At 35.5% G+C, this 10,803-nt stretch overlaps 1 protein-coding gene across 1 annotated transcript in view; it reads right to left on the bottom strand.

The window, feature by feature from the left end:
* Positions 1-10,803, bottom strand: part of LOC131154584 (uncharacterized) — a 531,072-nt gene that overhangs the window by 463,793 nt on the left and 56,476 nt on the right. The window lies entirely within an intron of this gene.

Here is a 10,803-nt window from a genome sequence, read left to right as displayed (position 1 = left end):
CACAATACGCTCATAATGAATAATTAACAAATCACAATATATCTAACTTTTAAAAAATAAAATTACTTTATTTTGCATAATTTTATTTTACCTTCACACTTATTTATTCAAATTTATATACAATAAATTTATAAATTAAATTTAAATTATGAAAAAATATATATATCATGTTACATTTTCATTTACATGCACTAAAATTATAAAATTATTTTAAATATTAAAAAATATAAAAATGTATATATCATGTATATATGTATACTCATCCATTTTTAAGAAGATGTAAGGTGTATTCATATTATATTTTCTAAATATAAAAGTAAAATAAAATAAAATATGTTTAGTGGATGTTGAACTTCATTTTACAAATTAAAAGTACGCAGGCTACTATTTATGCTTTAATTTGACTAAGATTTAAATGGCATTTATCAAAAAAATTAATAATTTTTTGAATTGTAGACCATTTCCTAAACTTTAGAACAAATCCACAATGTTGTGCTTTAAAATTGGGATCTGAAGTACTTAAAAAAAATTTATATTAGAATGTTAATTCATATCCAAGTGAGTCAATTTATCATTATAGAAGCAAAAATAAAAGAAGTTATTTTCCACTGAGAATTACTAAATACTTTAGAACAAACATAATTCCTGCCATATTATTCCTATTGTTAACCTCATATCCTGTTTTGATTATGATAAATTCAAGATTTCTCACTTGTGCATGTTGTGCTTAAATAGATATCTCTTTCAGACGGCACGAAAAGTCGAGATACTATCAATGCCATGAGGAGCCCAAAGATTATATCACCAAAGTTATGGCATGGCATCGTGAGAAGCAAAGCATAAGGACAATTCATTTTCATTTGTAATTACTTTTTGGACTGTAATAATACATTCATGTGTGATGGGAATGGCTGCACAACAGAGACTATAAATTGACCTTAGGGAACACATGGTTTCACAAAAATCCTTTACCTAAGTTGTTAAACATTAACAAGGTTTTTCAAATAAGCTTAAGGCCAAAAAGAGGACCAAAACTCAAGTCTTAACTAGATCCAGCCGACCGACCTCATCATGTACTAAATGACTTAGTCGACCAACCCTGCCACGTCAGGCATTGGCCGTAAAGACTCGGTCAACCAAACCATTTTTGTATTGGAATGGTCAGCCAAACGAAGGTCCTCGGGCGACCAACCTAAATAACTTAAAGGAGCCCCAACCGACCGAACCTACGTACGTTAGGTTTTCGCCTTTTGATCAACCAACCAGCTATGTCCTTGGTAGACCGATCCTTTAAAATAATTTGAATTTTACTGAGAGGTCAGCCGATGGGTCGTAAGATCGGTCAACCGACCCTATGGGGTCTGTTTTAAGTTTGGATGGTTCAGTCGACCGATGTTTTCACTGGGCGACCGAACCTATCGAGTTGCTGATGTTTTTAAGTGTTAAACACATTTAAATTTGCAATTAATCTTTTTCAAAATACCGGCTGTGTCCCTAAAGGTAATATTTTTGAGGGATTCTATATATTCCCCATTCATTAGCTGGATTAGCACCTTGATTAGAAAAGATTTTTTCTCTCAAATTTTTGTGCTAATCTTGAAAGGTTTACTCACATACAAAGCTTAGATTTCCACTCTCTCTTGTATTCTAACTTGCATACTTATTTGGAAAGAGAGCATATTTTCTCACCTTCTTCATTTGCACTTTGATTGCAACTTGAAGTTAGGTTGGGTGTGTATTATTGTGAGCATTAGATATTATACTTCAAAGCTTAAACTCCCTCTCATACTTGCATTGTTGAATATTGATTTTTAGAGAGTTTGGTTAAGTTGTTCCCATTGTATTTTATTCATAAATATTGATTGGGAAAAACTCTCCTTTGCTTGTGAATCTTTGCATCCTTATTGCAAGATTCAAAAACTTGCATATTGTTTTTTTTTTATAAATATTTTTGGTAAGCTTGAAAACCCTAATATCTCCTTTGCTTCATATTTGAAGAACACATTTTGAGATATTTACATAGGGTCTTAAAGATCTTTTGATAATACACTAAGTAATATATATTATCTTGAATCAAAGATCTCACTCTCTTACATATATATATGCATACACATATTTTTGAGAGTTGACATATAAGAACTTACTTGAGCTTAATATCCCATCATTATTGAGTGTATTATGCTTATTGTTGTACATCACCTGCTTGTTGTAGAAGCATATCTTTTGTACACAAAGTTATTACTATTGTATTTTCGGCATGTGATCGTCGGAAGAGGATTGTACTGGCTTGTAACGTACACCAGATGATTCATACCTGATTAGGAGAACCAAGAGCACCTTTCTAAGGTGCAGTTGTAAATGTTGGGGTCAGCCCTATAATCTGACTTGAGGTTTTCCTCGCCTAGTAAGGAGAGGAGGTTGTAACCGGTATCGCTCGACCCGTAAGTGAGCATTAGTGGAATCATTAGGGGGGTATGCCCAAGGCGAGGACATAGACATGTTTGTCGAATCTCGATAACATATATGATGTCACTTTTACTTTATTTGCTTTCCATTCTTGTGCTCGCTTGATTATTTTTATTTTCTAAAGTTACTACATTGATCTTTAGATATTTATCTATGATTGTTTGGAAAATACCGGAAGTAAATACTTGTGTAAATTAATTGATTATTCATCTATCTATCAAATTTAATACTTGTTCTAGACAGACCATAGGTTGCAAATTACTGATTGTGGATTTGAACCTAACTTAGGAGAAAATTTTTAAATTTCCAATTCACCCCCCTCATGGGATTACACCAATTACATCACCCATATTTTTCACAACTAAGTGCATTTATTTTACAATTGGCTCATTTTCTATTTAGCTTTTTTTCATTGTCATTGCAAACTAATCTTCAAAATGTAACCTAAAAAATTCAATACATACCTAAAATTTTACGATGAAACTGAGTGAATTTATCCTATTTTATTCTTAACCTAATTGACTTGATATTTCCTACATTTATAACATTCTTCATTATTACTAATTAATTTTTTTTGTACTTAATACACCAAGTACTAAGTTTTGACTGCTCACAATAATTCTACCTACAAAAAGATCATCAAAGAGGAGACAACCCATTTATGTATCTAGTCAAGAAGACTAATGTATAAATAAATAAATATATATATATATATTTATAAAGAATATTATATATTTCAAGAGCTAGATCAATTGTCAATAAAAAAACTAAGAATTACCTTGACAAAAATTGATGAAATTAGACCTAAAAAAGTCATTCAACTTCTTAATCGATTAGGTATCAGTGGAAACATAAAGATAAAAGAGTTAAATAAGTATTAGGTGGGTCAAAATTGAACAAATGATAGGCCAAGATCATGTCATTCATTGGGAATTGAAGAGGAAAGAACGAGCAGGCTTTAAACGATTAATTGTTATGTCTCATTATTGTGGATCATTTCTTGATGGGGTCTTCCCCTTAAATCTATCATATAAAGGAACTAGCTTCACCTTACAATGACATACGTGATGAGATTGCTCACATTGGGCAAGAGCAATAAGTTGAGTTATGGTTAGAGAAGAAAATGGATCACAACATTCTTCTAGAGAGTGGTAATCCCACATTTGAGATGAAACCCTTCTCTAGCTCCTTGTAAAGGCCGGTAATCCCCATAGGCATGACTTTATGGAAGAGGTGTAATTTGTACCAATCGGTGGTCATATAGATTGAAACCTAGAGTAATAAGAATGAAAAGGTTGATATGGCCATAGCTACAATTATCTGTGCCTCAAAAGGCTTAGATTCTATGGGCACTGCACAAAAGAGTCAAGACCAAGCTCCCTATTTGTAAAGACCCGGATAATTTTCATAATTTAATAATAGGAGAAGAAGAGAAAAAGAATTAAAATTGGAAAAATTAAACAGGGTCTCGTCGACGAACACAGGGGATTCGTCGACGAGCATACATGAGGGTCTCATAAACGGGGACGTGTCTCGTCGACGAGAAGATACCGAGAAGGGGGTTTTTGGGAGTTTGAAATTCATCGACGAGGGGTTCAGGTTCATCGACGAACTTCCTTTATGGGATCGTCAACGAGATGACATGTCTCGTTAATGAATCCGGGCCTATAAGTACCCCTAAAACCGGATTTTCATAAGAAATCTACGTAGGAAACCCTCTTTCCCTCTCTAAATGTCCCTCTTCCCTTCTCTCTTCGATTCCGGCCCCGTTTCTCGCCAATTCGATGATCTGAGGACACCACGATGCTTTTGGGAAAGTTCTCTTCAAGTTTGCTGGAGCGGATCGCTGGTGTGACTTGAATTCCATCCCAATTTCAGGGTAAGGTATTTTATTCAATATTTGTCTTTCCCATAGTTATAGCAAATATAGTACATGGAGAAATACTGATGTTTTGTTCTGGGAGATGTTGTTTTCAATGCGTTGAGTGGGGAACCCTATGGGTGTGAGACCAGATACAGAAAAAGGGGCTTTTCAGAAACTAGGTAAGGGAAATATGCCATGCTAGGAAATTTTAGCAAAGATACCAGAAATTTTGTGTGTATATTTATATTTATACCAGCTTATTATCCAGTGTTACAGATTAAGAGTTTTAATATTTGTGTGGCCTAGTGGATGTTTACCTGATATAGAATTTATATAGTTTTTCCAAGCATATCATGATTTACAGTATATACAAATATGGACAGATATTTATCAAACAAGTATTACATTTTTTATTCAGATCAGTATATTTCAGTAATTACAGAATACCATATTTCCTAAAACCATAACACTCAGATTTACAGATTATATAGACAGATATACAGTTATTACAGATAGTTACTATAGATATGTGATCCAAATATCACAGTATATACAATTTAGATATATAGTGTTATGGTTATTTTAGAAACATGATGAAAACAGTAGAGTAATTATAGTAGTAGTAGTAGTAGTATATATACAGTATCAGATCCCTGATGAAATATTACAGATAGATACAGATAACAGAGCACGGTACCGTTGCTATTACAGATCAGAGTGCAACCACATATCTCAGATAGTATGTGGGTACCGTTAACCGCGCTCGGAGAGCTTGTAGACTCCCCAGAATTCTGGGTTGAGGGGACCCGATTTGACGAGGTAGTTTTTCTAGTTCCATGCTTAGGAGTGGATGCAGTTTGGCCGGACTGAGGAAGGGTAGAGTACAATGACTTACCTGGTAGGCCAACCAGAGTTAAGTCCCACCTACGGGCCGCACAACCCTGTCATGAGGGGTTAAATCATGACATACACATTTTTAGGGAAAAACACAGTTATGTATATGTATACAGATTTACAGTATTTGATAAATATAGTATGATATTAGAAGTATGAAAAGTAGAAAATCAGATGATACAGTTATATTTTAAACTACGATGAATGTACGATATACTTTGTACAGATATACCATTTTATACAGTTTAAGATATTATTATAATAGTTATGCAACTTGGTTGTCACACACTAGTAATATCATATTTCCACTTTCTGAGCATCGTCTCACCCCATTATTTTAACATTTTTCAGGTGAGCCAGCTAAGCGAGTAGATCAGGCTCACAGATAGAGTGACCTCTTGATTGCCCTGCCTACAGGGTAAGTGTGTACAGAGCGTTGTGTTTTGGGATAGATGGTACTGGTGAAAGATGTAAAAATGTTCCTATGGTTTGGAAACACTACATTCTGGTATTGTATGTAAACATATATGGTTGTATAATTTATATTTTCCGCTGCATAGGTGTGTCTATTATGTACAGGAATACCTCAGTGCCCTTCTGTGGCCTGGGATGCTATAACAGTGATATCCGAGTAGTTTATGCATTTATTTATTAAAAAAAATGGTGTAATTTTTGGGTCGTTACAATTTTGGTATCAGAGCCTAGGTTGCTAGGTTCTGTAGACTTTAGAGTACAACGGAAAACAATACCAGAATTTAGGAAATGGAATCTTAAGAAGAGTTGAACAAGGTATTGGTGAAGTTGATATTGGGAAATTAGGATGAGAATTTAGGGTTTTGTTCTGCAGTGTGGAGGTAGAGTTTTGGGGTGGTTTCTGTGATTTTCCTGGGGTGACAATTCTAGGAAAACCATAGTAAACTATCGATGATTTCTATTTTCATATGGTAGGACTCGACCTTAAATTAGTAATGAGAGGTTAGGGGTATTCTAGTTAGTATAGTATTGTAGGATTCAGATACTTAAAATAATTTGATAATATTACAAGATGGATCCAGGAGGTAGTAGGGCGCATGCTAGTGGGGATGATGGAGCTGGGCCTTCTGGTGTAGGAGATAGGGATTCAAATGCTGTGCTACATAGTGTGGCTCAGCAAGTTATGACTGAGATTGCTCGGAACTCCAGGGAGCAGGGAGGTCCATCTCTAGCTCAGGGGTGTACGTAAGAGAAATTTATGAAGATGAACCCGCTAGCATTTTCAGGAGTAGCTGATCCTACAGTTGCATAAAATTAGATGCAGGAGGTAGAGAAGATTTTGACGGTACTTCACTACACCGATGAGTAGAGGGTCCTTTATGCTACGTACAAGCTGACATGGGAAGCCGATAGATTATGGATGACCACTAGATTATTGGAGGAGCAGAGAGTTATTCCAATGTCGATGACCTAGGCTAGATTCAGGGACATATTCTTCGATAGATACTATCCTGCCTCGGTACAAGAGGCTAGGGTATAAGAGTTTCTGAGCTTTTCCTAGGGTTTGATGATAGTCTAGCAGTATGTGGAGAAATTTATCGAATTATTGTGTTTCTGCCCCTATATTGTTCCAGATGAAGTTAAGAAGGCTAAAATGTTTGAGAGAAATTTAAGGTGAGATATTTATAGATAGGTGGCAGTGTTGAGGATACAAGACTTCTCAGAGTTGGTTGATAGGGCTATAATAGCATAAGAGAGTTTGCCGAGAGAGACTGAGATACAGAAACAGAAGAAGAGGACCACATCCTCAAGTTTTCAGGTGGGGTCCAGCCGAGGCCCTTGGAGAGAAGGTAGATCTAGTGGGGGTCAGAGGCAGATGGTAGAGCACAGTGGATTTCAGGGTGGACAGCCTTACACCACTTGCCCCAGGTGTGGACAGAGACATCCAGGTGAGTGTCGGCTGGGGGAGAATGTTTACTACCAGTGTGGGAGACCTAGTCATATGGCTCATACATGTCAGATGCCATCGAATTATGCACCAGCTCTCAGACCAGTTTAGGGTGGTTATCAAGTGTCTCGTGGAGGTCAACACAGGAACACTGACTGAGTAAGGGTTTATACGTTGACGCCGGGTGATGCCAGGATCGTTGGAGATGTAGTCACAGGTACTCTTATTGCCTTACCATATAAAGTTCTTGTTTTGTTTGATACAGGTGCCACCCATTCCTTTATATCGATGGGGTATATCAAAGTAACTGAGGTAGAGACACAGTTATTGGATGTAGAGTTGTCTGTGAGTACGCCGACGGGATCTATGATAAGATGTAGGAAGGTGCTTCGAAACTTTCCAGTAAGCATTCAGGAGAAAGTACTACCAGCTGATCTCGTGGTCTTGGATATGCAGGGGTTTGATGTAATATTGGGGTTAAATCATGACATACAGATTTCCAAGGAAAAACACAGCTATGTATATGTATACAGATTTACAGTATTTGATAAATATAGTATGTTATTAGAAGTATGAAAAGTATAAAATCAGATGATACAATTATATTTTAAACTACGATGAATGTACGATATACTTTGTATAGATATATCATTTTATACAGTTTTAGATATTATTATAATAGTTATGCAACTTGGACGCCACACACTAGTAATAGTATATTTCCACTTACTAAGCATCGTCTCACCCCATTACTTTAACATTTTTCAGGTGAGCCAGCTAGGCAAGCAGATCAGGCTCGCAGATAGAGTGACCTTTTGATTGCCCTGCCTATAGGGTAAGTGTGTACAGAGTGTTGTGTTTTGGGATAGATGGTACTGTTGAGAGATGTAAAAATGTTCCTGTAGTTTGGAAACACTGAATTCTGGTATTGTATGTATATATCTATGGTTGTATAATTTATATTTTCCTCTACATAGGTGTGTCATTATGTATAGGAATACCTTAGTGCCATTTTATGGTCTGGGATGCTATAACAATGATAACCGAGTAGTTTATGCGTTTATTTATTAAAAAAAATGGTGTAATTTTTGGGTCGTTACACTATTGAAATTTTTAGCCAATCCATTTTGGACCAACCAAAGTTGTAACATGGGAAAACCATGGAGAACATGACTTATTTGAATAACTCAGTAACCTACCAACTATAGATGTAGGATCTTTGGTAAGCAATAAGCACTCAAATAATACATTTTGAGTGTATTGCCTTCTTTCTCATTTCAAGGAAAAGGTGCAAAAGGGAAAATAAACAATAGAGGTATGTAAATCAAACTTAAATGGGAATGACATGAAAAGTATTTTTTAGAAGAAACTTGCAGCATGTGCTGCTACACCTTCTTATTGTACTAGGTTGCATGTTGGATGTAGTAACCCAACCCCGAGAAAAAAATAATAATAATAAAATAAATAAATAAATAAATAAAGAGATATTTGGGAGAAGATATTTTGAAAAGAGATATTTTGAGATATTTATATATAAATATCTTGGAGGAGATATTTATTTAGATTACTTAAGGGCTAAGTTAGGATTTATTCTATAAATTCTCTTATTCTCTCTCTTTTTCTCATTCTCTCTCTCTCTCTCTCTCTCTCTCTCTCTCTAAGATCCTTCGCCGTTCGTTGTCCGTTTCCAAAAACGGAGGGTACTGCATGGATCAGAAGAAGAAACTCTACACTTTTAGTGGATCGGATCGTCGTTTCAGAGAGTTTCGGGTTTTCCCAAGAATCGAGGTAGGAATCTGATCCTAATTTTGATTGGATATTTGGATAGCAGTAGAAAACATAATAAGGTTATGTTCTGTGGTTTTAGGTTTTCAGGATCTCGGGTTGTCGATTTGGACCGCTTTCATACGAACTTTCATTTCGAGTATAAGGTAAGGGGAATTTGATTACAACAGCTATTTTGGAAAACTAAACCGCTAAAAAGCTAGTTTATGTTATTATGTATGATTTAACTACTTATTTATGAAATTCTACCGAGTAGAAATGCCGGTTTGACCATTTTACGGTTTTTGGTAAAAACGAGAATTTCGATGTGTGATCTCCAAATTTTACAAATATTGTTTATTTGTATTTATACTATAGTAGGAGAGGCTCGAATCCTTTATTTATTCAATTAAACTATGTATATTGAATTTCTATCATTTAGCGGGTTTTTGTATTAAACTTGTGTGATATATGTTGAAATGGAAATGAATGTATTTTCTATACTACTGATATATAATATGGGAATGAAATTCCAATTTGTTATACTGACAATGTGATAAACAGAGGCTGGTGATACACCGAGCCGCATCAGTAAACAAAGAGGGGTAAACTGAGTGGAAAGACGCCGGTTTGAACCCGTTGGGATTATTTCTATACTATTGATATAGGGTTGAAAAATACTTTCTTTGTAGGGTTGAAATAAACTACTGTTATATGATAGGGCACGATATCGTAGCTAGATGTACACGTGCAACCACACGTATTAAACGATGTGGGTACCAAGATGGTCGGCTAGTAAAGTGAAACCATTGGCTGATATTGGGCCAATGGAGGTAGTCGGATCGTATGTAGGTACTCGGCAGTGTCTGCACAAACAGGGCATTGGACGAGTATCAGTGCACAATCCGGCCACGGGGTAAAACTGGTTATAGGGATATTTTGCTGTTGGTCATCTGATAAATCATTAAATGGTCGAAAGACAGATGTGGGAATTTTGTAATATGAATAATGATATACCTGATTCATTACTGTATTGAAAATATTTGATTTATATTCCAGATGTTGAATGAAAATAGGCATGTATGCAGTCACACACTGTTGTAACTCCTTCTTCCTTACTAAGAGGTGTCTCACCCTATCATACAACCTTTGTTTTCAGGTCCATCAGTACGTCGGTCCTAATAGCTAAAAGGACTAGGGAGATTGTTTTTGGTTAGCTTATGTAAGCATCTAAATCTTTTATTAAACCTAGATGAAAGTCCTGTTGGAGGATTGTAATAACATGAATTTCCTATGTATGACTTTGTGAGAAATGGTGTGGATGTATTAGTAAACTCTAGAATAAGTCTAGTAGAAATCTCAATGGATGTTTATGTTTTTCCGCAACATTTACATCGTAATTATGTATGATTTACACCCGTATGTCCCTGTTTAGGGCGGGTTGTTTCCATGTCTTGAACAAGTATAGGTATTATGGGAATGAGTGACGCCTGGGTCCGTATAAAGGGTTGGGTCGTTACATTGGAAGTGTTTTTAATATAGTTGATGATCTATTACATTCCATCTACATCCAATGCTAAATAATTCATTCCTTAACTACAAAAGGTTTAAATCATAATAGAATCTTGGTGGACAACTATAACGCCTTGAACTTGCCAAGTGGGGCCTGGAGGTTACGTTTTTCATTTACCTGTTATGATACCATAACTACAATCATGTAGAGGAAATAAATATACAACCTCAATTAAATACCAGAGTCTATCTATAAACCCCGAAAAACAACTGCATCCATCTGTTTATATTACATCCCAGTATTTAAAAACATAACTATACATAAACAGTTATTACAAACACCCCAATATTTATCAAAATTTCTACCCTGCCCGGAGTTCTA

Source organism: Malania oleifera, chromosome 4 (genome assembly GCF_029873635.1).
Source record: "Malania oleifera isolate guangnan ecotype guangnan chromosome 4, ASM2987363v1, whole genome shotgun sequence".
NCBI lineage: Eukaryota > Viridiplantae > Streptophyta > Magnoliopsida > Santalales > Ximeniaceae > Malania > Malania oleifera.
Note: the sequence above shows the minus strand (reverse complement) of the source record. Positions and strands in the feature narration are given on the sequence as shown.